Raw genomic sequence first — 13010 nt, 5'->3', positions numbered from 1 at the left:
AGTTTCATTTCCATACCCTGCCAAGAGCAAACGGTTGGCCAGACCTGCCAAAAAATCAATGGGCAGAGGCTCAAAAACAAGTCACAGCTCTCATGGACATGAGGGCAATTCAACAAGTGCCACAGCAAGAGCAGGGACAAGGATTTTACTCAAGACTGTTCTTGGTACCCAGAAAGGACAAAACATGGAGACCAATACTGGACACTTTCCTGGATATACCAAAATTCAAGATGTTGACCTTACAGCAGCTTCTGCCCATGCTGGGCAGCAAGGCTTGGCTCGTGACTTTAGACCTAAAAGAGGCATACCTGCATGTCCCAATCAGACAATCATGCAGAAGATACCTCAGATTCAAGGCTGGCTCAAAGCATTACCAATTCTCTGCACTGCCCTTTGGCTTATCTACTGCGCCCATGGTCTTCACAAAGTGCCTGGCACCAGTAATTACTTACTGCAGACAAAGAGGAATACAAATATATCCTTACTTGGACGACTGCCTCATACAAGTAGAGAACAAGGATATTCTACTACAGCATCTGACTTTTTGATAAGACTTTTAACATGCCTAGGGTACACAGTCAACAAAAAGAAATCAAAACTAGTACCCTCTCAAGAGATAATATTCCTGGGTGCAAGCTTAAATACAACTGCCCAGATGGCTTATCTCACTCCAGACAAACAAAGGCAACTAACTACCTATTTCAAGGAAATGGCAACAAAAGCCCAGTTATCTGCAAGACAAATTCTGCAGACTTTGGGCTTCATGGCATCCTGCATCTTACTAATTCCATATGCAAGACTGCATATGAGAAAAATTCAGTGGAACCTAAAAAGTGTCTGGACACAACATTGCCACAGTCTTGAAACAATGATTACTCTAATTCCCTGCCTGCAACAGGAATTTCGATGATGGGCAAAGGCTTGTCACCAAAACAAGGGGCAGCCATTTTCACTACCCCCAGCCAGGCAGAGCCTAACGACGGATGCATCGGATTATGCCTGGGGGGCACACATGGCAGAAAGAGGCGTTCAGGGCACCTGAGCCACAAACCAAAAGCATCTACATATCAATCAAAAAGAGATGCTAGCTGTTCAAAATGCCCTGACAGCCTTCAAGGACCTACTTCATCTGGGACAACTACTGATAAAGACAGACAACACCACGGTCATGTCGTACATAAACAAGCAGGGGGGAACTCATTCTTACCCCCTATGCAGACTGGCCATGGCTTTATGGGACACAGCTTTGACTTACCAAGTTCATCTGCAGGCACAATTCCTGCCAGGAAAGGAAAATACTCTGGCAGACGAACTAAGCAGAAACCTCATGGATCCCCACGAGTGGCACCTGGATCCACAAGTCTTCAGCACGATAACAATGGAATGGGGACGCCCGGACATAGATCTATTTGCCTCCCCTCAAAACAATCAACTAAGAAAATTCTGCACAAGGACTTATCACAGACAAGCTTGGAAAGTGGACACCTTATCTTTCAACTGGACAAACCTATCAGTATATGTCTTTCCTCCACTACCTCTCCTCCCTAAAGTACTCCTAAAGGTCAGGCAGGAGAAACCAAAAATGATTCTGATTGCCCCAGACTGGCCACGCCAGTACTGGAATCCGATCTTAAGGAACTTGTCCGAATGCCCAGTCTGGCCCTTACCTCAAATACCTCATCTACTGTCCCAACAAAACAATCAGATTCTGCACAGCCAACTCAGGACCCTAAACCTGGCAGCATGGCAGATAATGTAGCCATACAAACCACACCACTCAGTAAAGCTGTGATGGATGTCATTTTGAAGCCAGAAGGCCTAGTACTAGAAAATCCTATGCTGGGAAATGGAAGAGATTTTGCGCTTGGAACCAAGCTCAAGGAACTGATACAGCTGTCCCAAATATTCCTCAGATTTTGCAATACTTAACTAAGATGCTGGACAAAGGCCTATCTTTTTCATCAATTAAAATCCATGCCTCTGCCATTTCAGCTCATTACAGTACAGAGCCACCACTCTTTTCTCATCCTTTATTAAGGCAGTACCTCAGAGGAGCCAAAAACTTAAGGCCTCCAAGGAGAACGCCAATACCTGCATGGAACCTCAATTATGTCTTGGAAAAACTCACCTTACCTCCTTTTGAGCCAGCTGCTACTGCAGACATAAAATTCTTATCTTGGAAAACAGCTCTGCTCCTAGCAATAACTTCTGCAAGACGAGTTTCAGAGCTACAGGCGCTCATGGCTGTGGAACCCTTTATCATTTTCTATCCAGACAGGGTCTCTCTGAGAACAAACCCTACATTTATGCCTAAGGTGGTATCCAGTGTAGCCCTTAACCAAACAATTAATTTGCCAACTTTTTATCCAAATCCGCAGAACAAGGGGGAGAAAATTCTGCATTCTTTGGATGTACACAGACAACTTAGATTCTACTTGGACAAAACTAAAGTTTTCAGAAAGACAGAGCAATTACTAGTGGCATATGCCACTGCATCACAAGGAAAGGCTATCTCCAAGCAGACTGTTTCAAAGTGGATAGATCACTGCATTCGTTTCTGCTACTCACAACATGGCAAACCAGTACCTAAGGGCATTAGGCCACATTCAACCAGAGCTGCAGCCACTTCTGCAGCCTTTCTCAGGGGAGAACCAACCAAAGACATTTGGGAGACTGCTACTTGGAGTTTAGTGCATACCTTTACAAAACATTACAATCTGCCTCTTTACTCTAAATCCAGGGCAGGCTTTGCCACTGCAGTTCTGCAGGGCCTCATAGCCGTTCCTAATGCTGTTTAGCTCCAGCCCCCCAACCATAGGTTTGGGACTCAATCCAAATGTAATGACTGCAACACTGAAACATGAAGAACATAGTACAGTTGTGTACACTTACCATAAATGTAGATGTTCGAGTGTATTCACTGTTGCAGTCCAGGTTACCCACCCGCCATCCCCCTTATTTTTGCGGGAACTTATCTTTACTTCTCTAATCTATACAACCTAGATGGTGTATTTGCTTATAGAGGAAGGTAACACTTATTTTGGTGCATGTATGTTTTATTTACCTAATTTTAGCCTACCCTTTTGGGGGCACCTGATATCTGGGGCAAGAAAAACTAAATAAAATGGTGTCGGCTGCATCTTTTATACCCCTGGCGACCTGACGTCAGGGAAGAGGCGACAGCAACCGATGCAGGACCCAAGACTTTGGAATTCAGGCCGACTGAGGGCAACCTGCCAGCAGGATAACCCAAATGTAATGACTGCAACAGTGAATACATTCGAACATCTACATTTATGGTAAGTGTACACAACTGTACTTTATCGCATCCCCTTCCATCTCTGTCCAACCTCATCCAGAGAGTTACCCGATATTCCACCCAGTCAAAGGGAAACAGCAGCACATGAAATCCAAAAGCTGCTACAAAAAAGAGTTATCCAAACTGTCCCCTCAGACAAGATAGGATCCGGTTTTTACTCAAGGTTCTATTTGGTGCCAAAGAAGACAGGGGACTGGAGACTGACTCTGGATCTCAGCACACTGAACAAATTTGTAAAAATGGAGAAATTCCAGATGGTCATGGTTTAGTCTATCCTTCCTCTTCTGGAAGAAGAAGATTGGATGTGCTCTGTAGATCTTTAAGATGCGTATTACCATATAAAAATGTACAAATGCTCAAGAAGATACCTCCGCTTCCACATAGGAGCCAGTCACTACTAATTTCGAGCACTGCCCTTTGGTTTCTCTACAGCCCCCGGAGTGTTTTCACCAAATGCATGGCAGTCGTCATCGCTCACCTGTGACTTCAAGGATTCCAGGCGTTTCCATACCTAGACGACTGGCTCCTTACTGCCCCTATGAAGCTTCTACTGGAAGAAGCCCTAGACTACACTCTCCTCACAGCACAATGTCTGGAAATCACTATAAACTGGGATAAGTCCAAGACGACCCCAGCTCAGTCTTTAGAATTCATCGGGGTACTGTTGGACATGAGGAATTGCACAGCATCTCTTCCTGGATCATAGACTTCAAAGAATAAGACAACAGATTCAGCCACTGCTCTGTCACCACAAGCCTTTTGCTTGGTGCATTCTCCATTCTCATGAATGGTCCCTCAACCCTGTGATAGCAGCAAAAATTTTCAACCGCTGGGACCAACCTTGCTGCAATCTATTCGCCTCCTCAACCAACTACAAGTGCAGCAACTATTTTGCCCTGATCCCCCCTTGGGGACAGTCATCGAGAGACGCTCTAGTCCACGCTTGGCCCTCGAGTCTACTTTATGCTTATCCTCCTGTCCCCCTCATCTCCCAATTTCTGAAGAAAGCACGGCAGTTGAAAAGCAAAGTGATTCTCATTGCTCCATATTGGCCTCGACAAGTCTGGTTCCCCTTCCTCTGGCTTCACCTGCTAGATTGACCATGGATCCTCAATCCATCCCCAGTGTTGATCTCCCATCTGCAGGGTCTGACTTTCCCCAATCTAACAACCCTGAAGCTGACAGCTTGGTTTCTCCACTTCCTATAATCGTCAGGCAAGATAACCTTTTGTCCCCGGTGCGCAATATTCTTATCACATCTCTTAAATTGTCCAACAGACTAATCTATCTCAGTAAATGGAAAAGGTTTTCAGTATGGGCAGCAAATAAACAATTCGACCTCTTGTCAGCCCCAGTTTCAGTGGTTTTAGATTACTTATCACATCTTTTCCAATCTGGGGTGTCAGCCTCCACTATTCGTGTCCATTTAGCTGCCATTTCAAATTTCCACATTGGTTTTCAGGATTCTTCACTCATGTCACATAGTCTCTGTAAGACTTTTTTGAAGGGTGTTCTTCACCTAAAACCTTCCTTTAGAGAACCAGTACAACCTTGGGATTTGGTCTTGGTTCTACAAGCCCTAACAGCTCCCTCCTTTGAACCTGCGTCTTCATGTGATTTAAAATACCTCTCATGGAAAACTTTGTTTCTGGTTGCAATCACATTGGCCAGATGCTTGTCAGAACTTCAAGCCTTATGCATCAAATGTCCCTACCTTATCTTCCATAAGGATAGAGTATCACTGAGAACTAATTCCTCCTTTTTACCAAAAGTGGTGTCAGAGCGGTCTATCAACCAGTCTGTTGACCTCCCCGTATTTTTTCCTAACCACTCTAACAAGGGAGAGTATTGCCCACACTCCCCGGATGTTCATAGGCAAATACAATTTTATCTGGACAGATGAAAAGCTACCCGTAAATCAGACCAACTATTTCTGGCCTTTTCTGGACCAAGACTAGGTCATCCTATTTCAAAAGTTTCATTGGCTTCATAGTTGAGAAACTGCATCACCTTTATCTACAACAAGGACAATGTCACCTTGCCTCGCAGAGTGAAAACACATTCTACAATGTCAATGGCAACTTCAGCAGCTTTCCATGCTAAGGCTTCCCTCAATGATATTTGATCAGCTGCAACATAGGCCAAACCTCATACTTTTATCCTTCATTACAAATTGGATTTGGCCTCCAGAGGTTGAGCTTCTTTTGGCTCCATGGTGCTCAGGAATGTCCTTCCATGAGGGTTACAGGTAGCTGGGGACTCTGTACCATCAGTAAGGAATTAACGAAAATTAACAACATCAGATAAAGAAGTTATGTCTTACCATAACATTCCATCGGTGTTGTTGATCTTCATTCATTCATTACTCCCCATCCTCCGTCCCCCTCCAGAGGTTCCTGGTTGATCTCATATACTCCTTTATTGTAGGTCTATTATGACCAGAGGTAGCCTCTACTTTTGTCTTACAACTTGCAAACTCGATCTGAGGTAACAAGGAGCAGAGCATTCTGGGCAGGATCTTAGCTCGAGAGTTTTTGGCTGACACGAGCTTGTTATAAGGCCAGCTCGGTTCCAAGGACAGAAGCGATAGCCCATCAGTAATGAATGCACAAAGATCAACAACACAGATGGAACGTTATGGTAAGACATAACTTCTTTTCATGTATGGTTGTTATTATTCTCCTTCAGAATGTGCATCAAAAATCCCACGCTCTCCTTATTTCTTGAAATCCCGCCTCCCGCTTCAATAGCATCCCTTTCCCCTTTTAACTATAACCTTTTGCTTGGGTTTTGTGTGTGAGTGTGTGTGTGTGTGTGTGTGTGTGTGTGTGTGTGTGTGTGTGTGTGTGTGTGTGTGTGTATATATATATATATATATATATATATATATATATATATATATATATATATATTCACTTTGTAATCTCAAAATACTGAAATGTTGAATTACAGTATCTCAAGACCAAAGTGTCGAAACTGCAGTTGTCTGAAACTGCAGAATATCGAACCCGCAGTAGTGATGCCGCGTTAGGTAAGTGTTATGTTTTGGGGAGGGTTTGTGTGTATGTGAGTGAGTTGGCAAGTTTTAGGTGTGGGTTAGGGTAGGTAGGTAAGAGTGTGAGTGTGTAAGTGTTCAGAGTGGTGTTGTTTGTATGTATGTGATGTGTGTTTATGCAAGGGAAGTGTAGAATGTGTGGTGGTGGGTTTTCTGTCTTTTGGTTTTTAGTGCAACCTCGGAGTTAGTATATATAAGTAGCGGGGGTGTGGGGGGGGTGCAGCCCCCCACATGTGGAGTGCAGGGGGGCTTGCCCCCCTGCTTGTAGGTAGAGTAGGTGTCTGTGTGTTTGTTTTGTTGTGTTCGTGTGTGTTGTTTTGATTTGTTGCAGTGTCGGAAGGTAGGTGTATTTGTGTTTGTGTGGTGTAGTGTTTTTTTGATAGTCGCGGTTTTGAATTTCGCAGTTTTGGGATTTTGGGTATGTGAGTTTTTGGCTTTATGGTCTTGAGATACTGACATGTATATTTCAGTATTTCGAGATTATAAAGTGAATCCATAGATATATATATATATATATATATATATATATATATATATATGTGTGTGTGTGTGTGTGTGTATATATATATATATATATGTGTGTGTGTGTGTGTATATATATATATATATACACTAAAAAGCACACTGAATAGAACCATCTCATTTATAAAAGATGCCATAAAAATTATATTGAAAATATATCAAAAATATTAAAGTTCCGACAACTCAGCATGGTGTTTTTTTAGTGTACTGTTCTTTTAACTTTGTAAGTGGCTTTAATTATGTGATGGCCTTTTATTGTATAAAGGAGTCTCTAATTAAATTAAGTGAATTCTGTTGAAGTCCTAGGTTTGGTAGAATGAAAGTGCTTCATGTTTCGCCTACTAAGCTGTTTTTTGTTTTATCACATTACTGGCTCAGATTTGTCCATGGCTGCCAGTACGATCAATTTTGTTTATGTTCTGATTACATTGCCAGAATGTGAAAGTCTTCATAATAGAGGTGATACTTCCCTTGTAAAAAGCTCTGTGTTTATGAAAGCTCTGTGTTTAGGAACTTCTCAAAAACAAACATTCTTCATTTACTTAATTCTGCTGTAATCCTCCTCCAAAGGATACTGTTGCTAAAGCTGCACCTATGCCTTTGACTTCTACTCCACTTAAATAGTTGTATGATGAGGCAGTCCCTATCCACAATAAATATAATGAGAAGTTTAAAAACAACCCTCTGTGGTATGAATACCCATATAAATAAATTATATAGCACAAGTGGCGTCCCACAAGGCTCAGTCCTGGGACCTCTCTTGTTCGGTATATATTTCTCGGAGGTACAGACCAACACGGAAGGACTGTGTCTGACCAAGTTGGCAGATGACTGCAAACTGGGCGCCATAATCGACAGTCCAGCCGACACAAGCATCCTGCAGAAGGGCCTCATAGAAAGTGGTGCCAGAGCCATGGCCTTAAGCTAAACGCCAAAAAGTGTATAGTCATCCCCTTTGGCAAAAACAAAGTGCCCACAAATTACCACATAGGTGGTAATCCATTAAGTACAGAAGAAGTAATTAGGGACCTGAGGACCGAAGTTGATAGCAATCTCTCATTTGACAACCACGTGGCCAAAGTGGTTAGAAAAACATTTTATATAGCCCACCTAATCATGAAGGGATTCACATCTAGATCAGGGGAGGTCATCGTGCCTCTTTACTCATCCCTCATCAGGCCCATAATCGAGTACAATGCCTCTTTTGGGATGTACTTTACCAGACACCTGCAGCAACTGGAAAGACCCCAAAAGTACTTCACCAAGATGATCAAAGGGCTCAAACAGATGCCATATGCTGCCCGGTTAAAGAAACTCCAGCTCTACTCAGTGGCATACCACCTGCTCAGAGGCGATCTGTGCCTGACGTATAAAGCCATGTCCAACCCGGAATTAAGGGACATGCTGCACCTCAAAAAATCCAAATCCCATAGAGCTATGCGCTCGAGAGACTTGAACCTCAGCACTGAAATAAATAGGACATGCTGGAGGGACAGATTCATAACCCAGAGGCTCCCTTCACTCTGGAATAAAATCCCAGTCCAGGTTAGGCAGAGTCCCTCATTGACTCTCTTCAGGAGGAATCTTGATGACTGGATGGGAGATCGTAGGTTTACCCCGGGTATCACTTCTGTGTCACTGTTAGACAGAAGCACAGTATACTAACCTCGAAAAAGGGCATAGCAAAATTAATTTAAAATGGGTGGCGAAAGCCAAACATACTCTGGCTAGGCTTATAAATGCCCTAGGACAGATAGCCTAGTATGAACCTATGAACCTATAAGAGAAAGAAACCACTTAATGCTTATAAAAGGTTTCATTCTATCTACCTTAACATCACACTTAAGCAAACTAACGAGCTTAAGAGAACCATTAGGAAGCTCAAAGCTGAGTATGAACTGATAAACTGTTGTAAGGGATCTAGGTATGCTTGTTGAAAATTCCTTATCATCTGACCATTATGTCTCCACCCACAGTAGTTTGGAAAGCCTTTTGTCTGGCCCATCTAATTTCCAAAGGCATGTCCACTAAATCCAAAGAAGTCCTAATTCCCCTTTACTCATATCTTATCAGTCCCATTTTTTTATATAATGCATCTTTTGGTATGTGTTTATCTAAATGGATCCCACAACGTGAGAGCCCTTGGGGATTCATAACTAAAATATGAGTGGCTTCAAAAATATTAGTTATCAGGAGAGAGTGGCAGCCCTTTTCCCATCCTAGCTCTTTTACAGACACCTCCGTGGAGATCTGTTGTCTAGCTTTTTGTGCCATGAAAGATCCAACCCTATTTGATCTCCTGTTCCTCCCCAGAAATAATGCTACATTGAATACTTGGTTAAAGGAACTAAACTTTCATAGGCAGGTAAGTAAGACACATTGGTGCGATAAATTCAGGTCTGTATCATAACGTTTAAGGCCCATTTCATCTAAACTCATTTCATCGCACCTATAACATTGAATACTTATTTCTAAAGGTCATTATATCTAAACTAATTTCATTGAAAACTTACTTCGCATAACTATACCATAAAACATGCTTTTGCAGGGGTCAACCCCCCGCACCCTCCGTACCCACTTATTATACATATTAACTCCATGATCAAACAACCACGTAGAAAAGAAAAAAAAACACACACAGTGAATCATTGCTCAAGAGTCTTTTCAGCTTGTTTGATTGATTTTCTTTCAGGTTCTCTAAATGTCTTCTTTGCTGGCATACAGGCAGTGACCTTACTAGAAATAAAGTCATACTAAGAGATATGAAAAAGTTGTCTGGCTGTTATATGAAAGAGTAATAATAATGTTACTTCATATGCATTCCCTATTTAACAGATCTTGGGGTGCAACATGATGTTGAACATTACAATTCACACATACTGTGCTAGACTCACTTCCCTAATAATTCCTATGATGAGAAATGACATAATCATATACATTCTACACAATTCTATACAGTTCTACACTTTTCATTGAAATGAGTGAAATGCGTATAACCTTATGAGTTTCAGTGTTACAACAGTGCCCCAGAAAATTTATATCCCAGTGTAACCCTCATCTCTGGAACAAACTTCCACTAAATGCTAAATAGAGTAGCAGCCTTACCACCTTCAAGGGAAACCTAGATAATTGGATGGCAGCCTCAAATCCTGTCTTGCCCTCCTTGATGTTAGAGGGAAATTTTGAAAAGGGATTTTTGGCTAGGCTTGAAATGGTCTGCAGACTGATTGCCTAATACTTGCCTGTGAACCTGTAGAACAATCTGTGGATAGGAGCATTTCAGCTTTCCTTTAGCTACTATATGTTAATATTTGTGGAGTGCTTTACACTGGAGGAAGACAAAATGTAAAACTAATAAAATAATATAAAACTAGGTGCTTAAAATATAAGGTAGATAAACTATAAACACTATTTTGTTCGCGTATTTTCTTTATACCTTACACTGAAATTCATGATGTGACTAGTACTTGTGGTATTTGTAAATCTTACAATTTACGCTTGTACCAATATTTGTCTGCATTATCTAAGCTGATCTCATAGGCCAGTTTGTGGCCGAAAAGGGTCAGTAGAAAAGTCCACCTACCTGGTAAAGAATACCAGGTAAATAAAATAATAAATTTAATACTATGAAAATAAATCCAAAATGCATAACTGACAAAACTTTGGAAGTTGAAGTAAGAATATATTGTAGTGCTGCGCAGTTGTTAAAAGGGCATTACAAATAAAATGAGTAATGAAGGGAGGAAATGCCCCCTCCTGTTGTGGAGTTGTTCCTTCTGTAAATGAAAAAAGATGAGAGTTTACTGATAAATACAGTGGGACTGTGGAGTAATATTTCAACATTACAGTATATTGCATTGCAACAGGTTTTTAATATTTAAGGTATTTTCCTTACTGGTGCGTATCTTATATTTCATAAAACAAATATATACAGAATTTTACATTGTCTGTTTTTTATTAAAATACTATAATTAATACAGCTTAGTGGAATGTGGAGGTTATGCTTATAATCAAAATTGAATTAAAACGTAAAAGCATTCTATTTCTCTGAATGATCAGGTTAGAGGAATGATATGTGCATACTATTTGTACAGTATTCTTCAGATACTGAATAATGACCATCCTCAACACTGAAGGAGGCAGACAGGGAGAGGGAGAAGTGAAAGGGAAAGGCCCAGTGACCTCCACTTGTGGGGTTGTGTGCACTTGGGGTAGGTGCAATTGCCCTGATGAAGATCAGGGAGCTACCTCCCATGTTCCAAGTTTAGTGGCAGAGCTCCATAAAAGGAATGCTTATTTAGGAAGTGAGGTTAACATCTTTCGTGGCCACCCCATTGTATGCCCCTTTCCCCAGTGCCTAGCCACGTTTGCAGGAAATCAGAGCTGCAAAAAGGGAAAAAATACATGAGCCACCCCAAAAGTTACCCAAATGATGTCCCTCTTAGTCAATTTGAACCCTGATGATGGAGAAAAAAATGAGTTGAATGGCTGAGGAAGGTGATGATCTGCAAGTAGAAGGGGCAAAAATTGTGCCTAAAAAGTCTGTAGCATAGGTTACAATAACATGAGCTAACCAGTAGTTAAAAGCTGCCTTAGATGTCATTTTATTTGTTAGAAATAAATCTATACTATAGAGGTGCAGTTTTGTTACAACAGCAAAGGATATTGTAATCATGCACATCCTGGTCTCAGGAATGTCAGAAAAACAATCATCAAACTCTAGGCAGTCTCTTTTAAGTAAAATGGAGCTATTGCTATGCCAGCCATGTTGGCATAGGGGGATATAGCCCTAACTATGACCCAGATGGCCTGAGTTTGACACGTTGATCCGGCACCTTTTGAAGATGGCAGGGAGAGGCGAAGAATAACATAGCTTAAGCCCTGCTCTCCTCTCTTTGGGAAAAGGGAAGGGGCGTACTTCCATGGGCTCACTCTCCATGGTAGATTCCTAATGGATAATCATAGGGAGGTACTTATCTGCAAAGGGGACAGGGCCAGTTGATCACATCAGTCAGAGGCATCACAAATGTCTATTGTGTGCCAACACCCTTGGATGATAATGAACTTGGGCAGGGAGTCAGTGCTGCAAAGAAATGCCTTGATCCTCATAAGAGTGATGAAACCTCACTGGGTACATTTGTCCTTTGCCACCAGGGAACAGGTGGGTTTTAACACTCTCACCCAGGGGGACCGAATAGGTAAATAGTGTGTTCAGGAGGGGAGAAAAAATAGAGCTGCTGCTAGGTCTAGTAGCCAAGGACAACAGATGTAATAAATTAATGAATGTTCTTAGTATGAAATCAATAGTAGAATCATTTTCTTTTCCTTTTATAGTAAAGATCATTCTGTCAAACACCGTTCCTTTATTCATAATTACTGGTTAACAAGGAACTAGACAATAATAGTAATAATAATAATACCCATTTGTTAACCAGGTAGGTCAGCTGGACATAAGATCCCTTTTCAGGGGTGACCCAGGACTGTTGTCTCGTGAAGTGACTTGCTCAGCGCCACACATTAGACAAATATGTGCCGAGGGAATCAGCTCTCAGCCTTAATCCTATACACCAAATGCCAGACATAGCTTGATAAACACAGCACTAAATATTGTATGCTTAGTTAAACTTACTGTTTTAAAATATCTTACTGATAATTGTGGAGAAATGCTAATATAAGCATGTTAGTACGCTTTCAATCTAGCAAACAGTTGTATGTGGATTTAAATTGCTGCCACTTGATAAATTTCTTTCATCTTCCTAAAGCAAAGCTTGTTATAGCAATATGAACAAACCTCTGTAACAATCATCTGTTTATTTCATTTATTTTTGTTTAAGCATTTGTCAACCAGGTAAATGGACCGGTCATCAAACAGTTACCGCTTATGACCCAGGCTCCATGAAGGGCACAAAATAGGTTCATGAACAGTATGTAGCACAGTGGTTATGGTGACTGTAACCATGACTTCATTCTTGGTATATTCCTAGAATCCTTCAGTTCATTACCTTAGTTTGACTCATTTAATCTCAAAATTTAACTGAAGCCACTGTTATTACATCATCTGGCTTCAAACTGGCCAGCAGTAAAAGAGAATAGGTAGGTAGCTTACAGCTTTAT

The 13010-nt window shown here is 41.3% G+C and overlaps 1 protein-coding gene across 1 annotated transcript in view; it reads left to right on the top strand.

Annotated features, from left to right (window-relative positions):
- The window catches only part of GSTCD (glutathione S-transferase C-terminal domain containing), a 1728465-nt gene that overhangs the window by 820091 nt on the left and 895364 nt on the right, over positions 1-13010 (top strand). The gene's annotated exons all lie outside the window — the stretch shown is intronic.

The sequence above is a fragment of the Protopterus annectens genome, chromosome 2.part0 (assembly GCF_019279795.1).
Source record: "Protopterus annectens isolate FY-2018-M chromosome 2.part0, PAN1.0, whole genome shotgun sequence".
In the NCBI taxonomy this organism is placed as follows: domain Eukaryota; kingdom Metazoa; phylum Chordata; order Ceratodontiformes; family Protopteridae; genus Protopterus; species Protopterus annectens.
The sequence above is the reverse complement of the archived record's forward strand: the minus strand, read 5'-3'. Positions and strand labels throughout refer to the sequence as shown.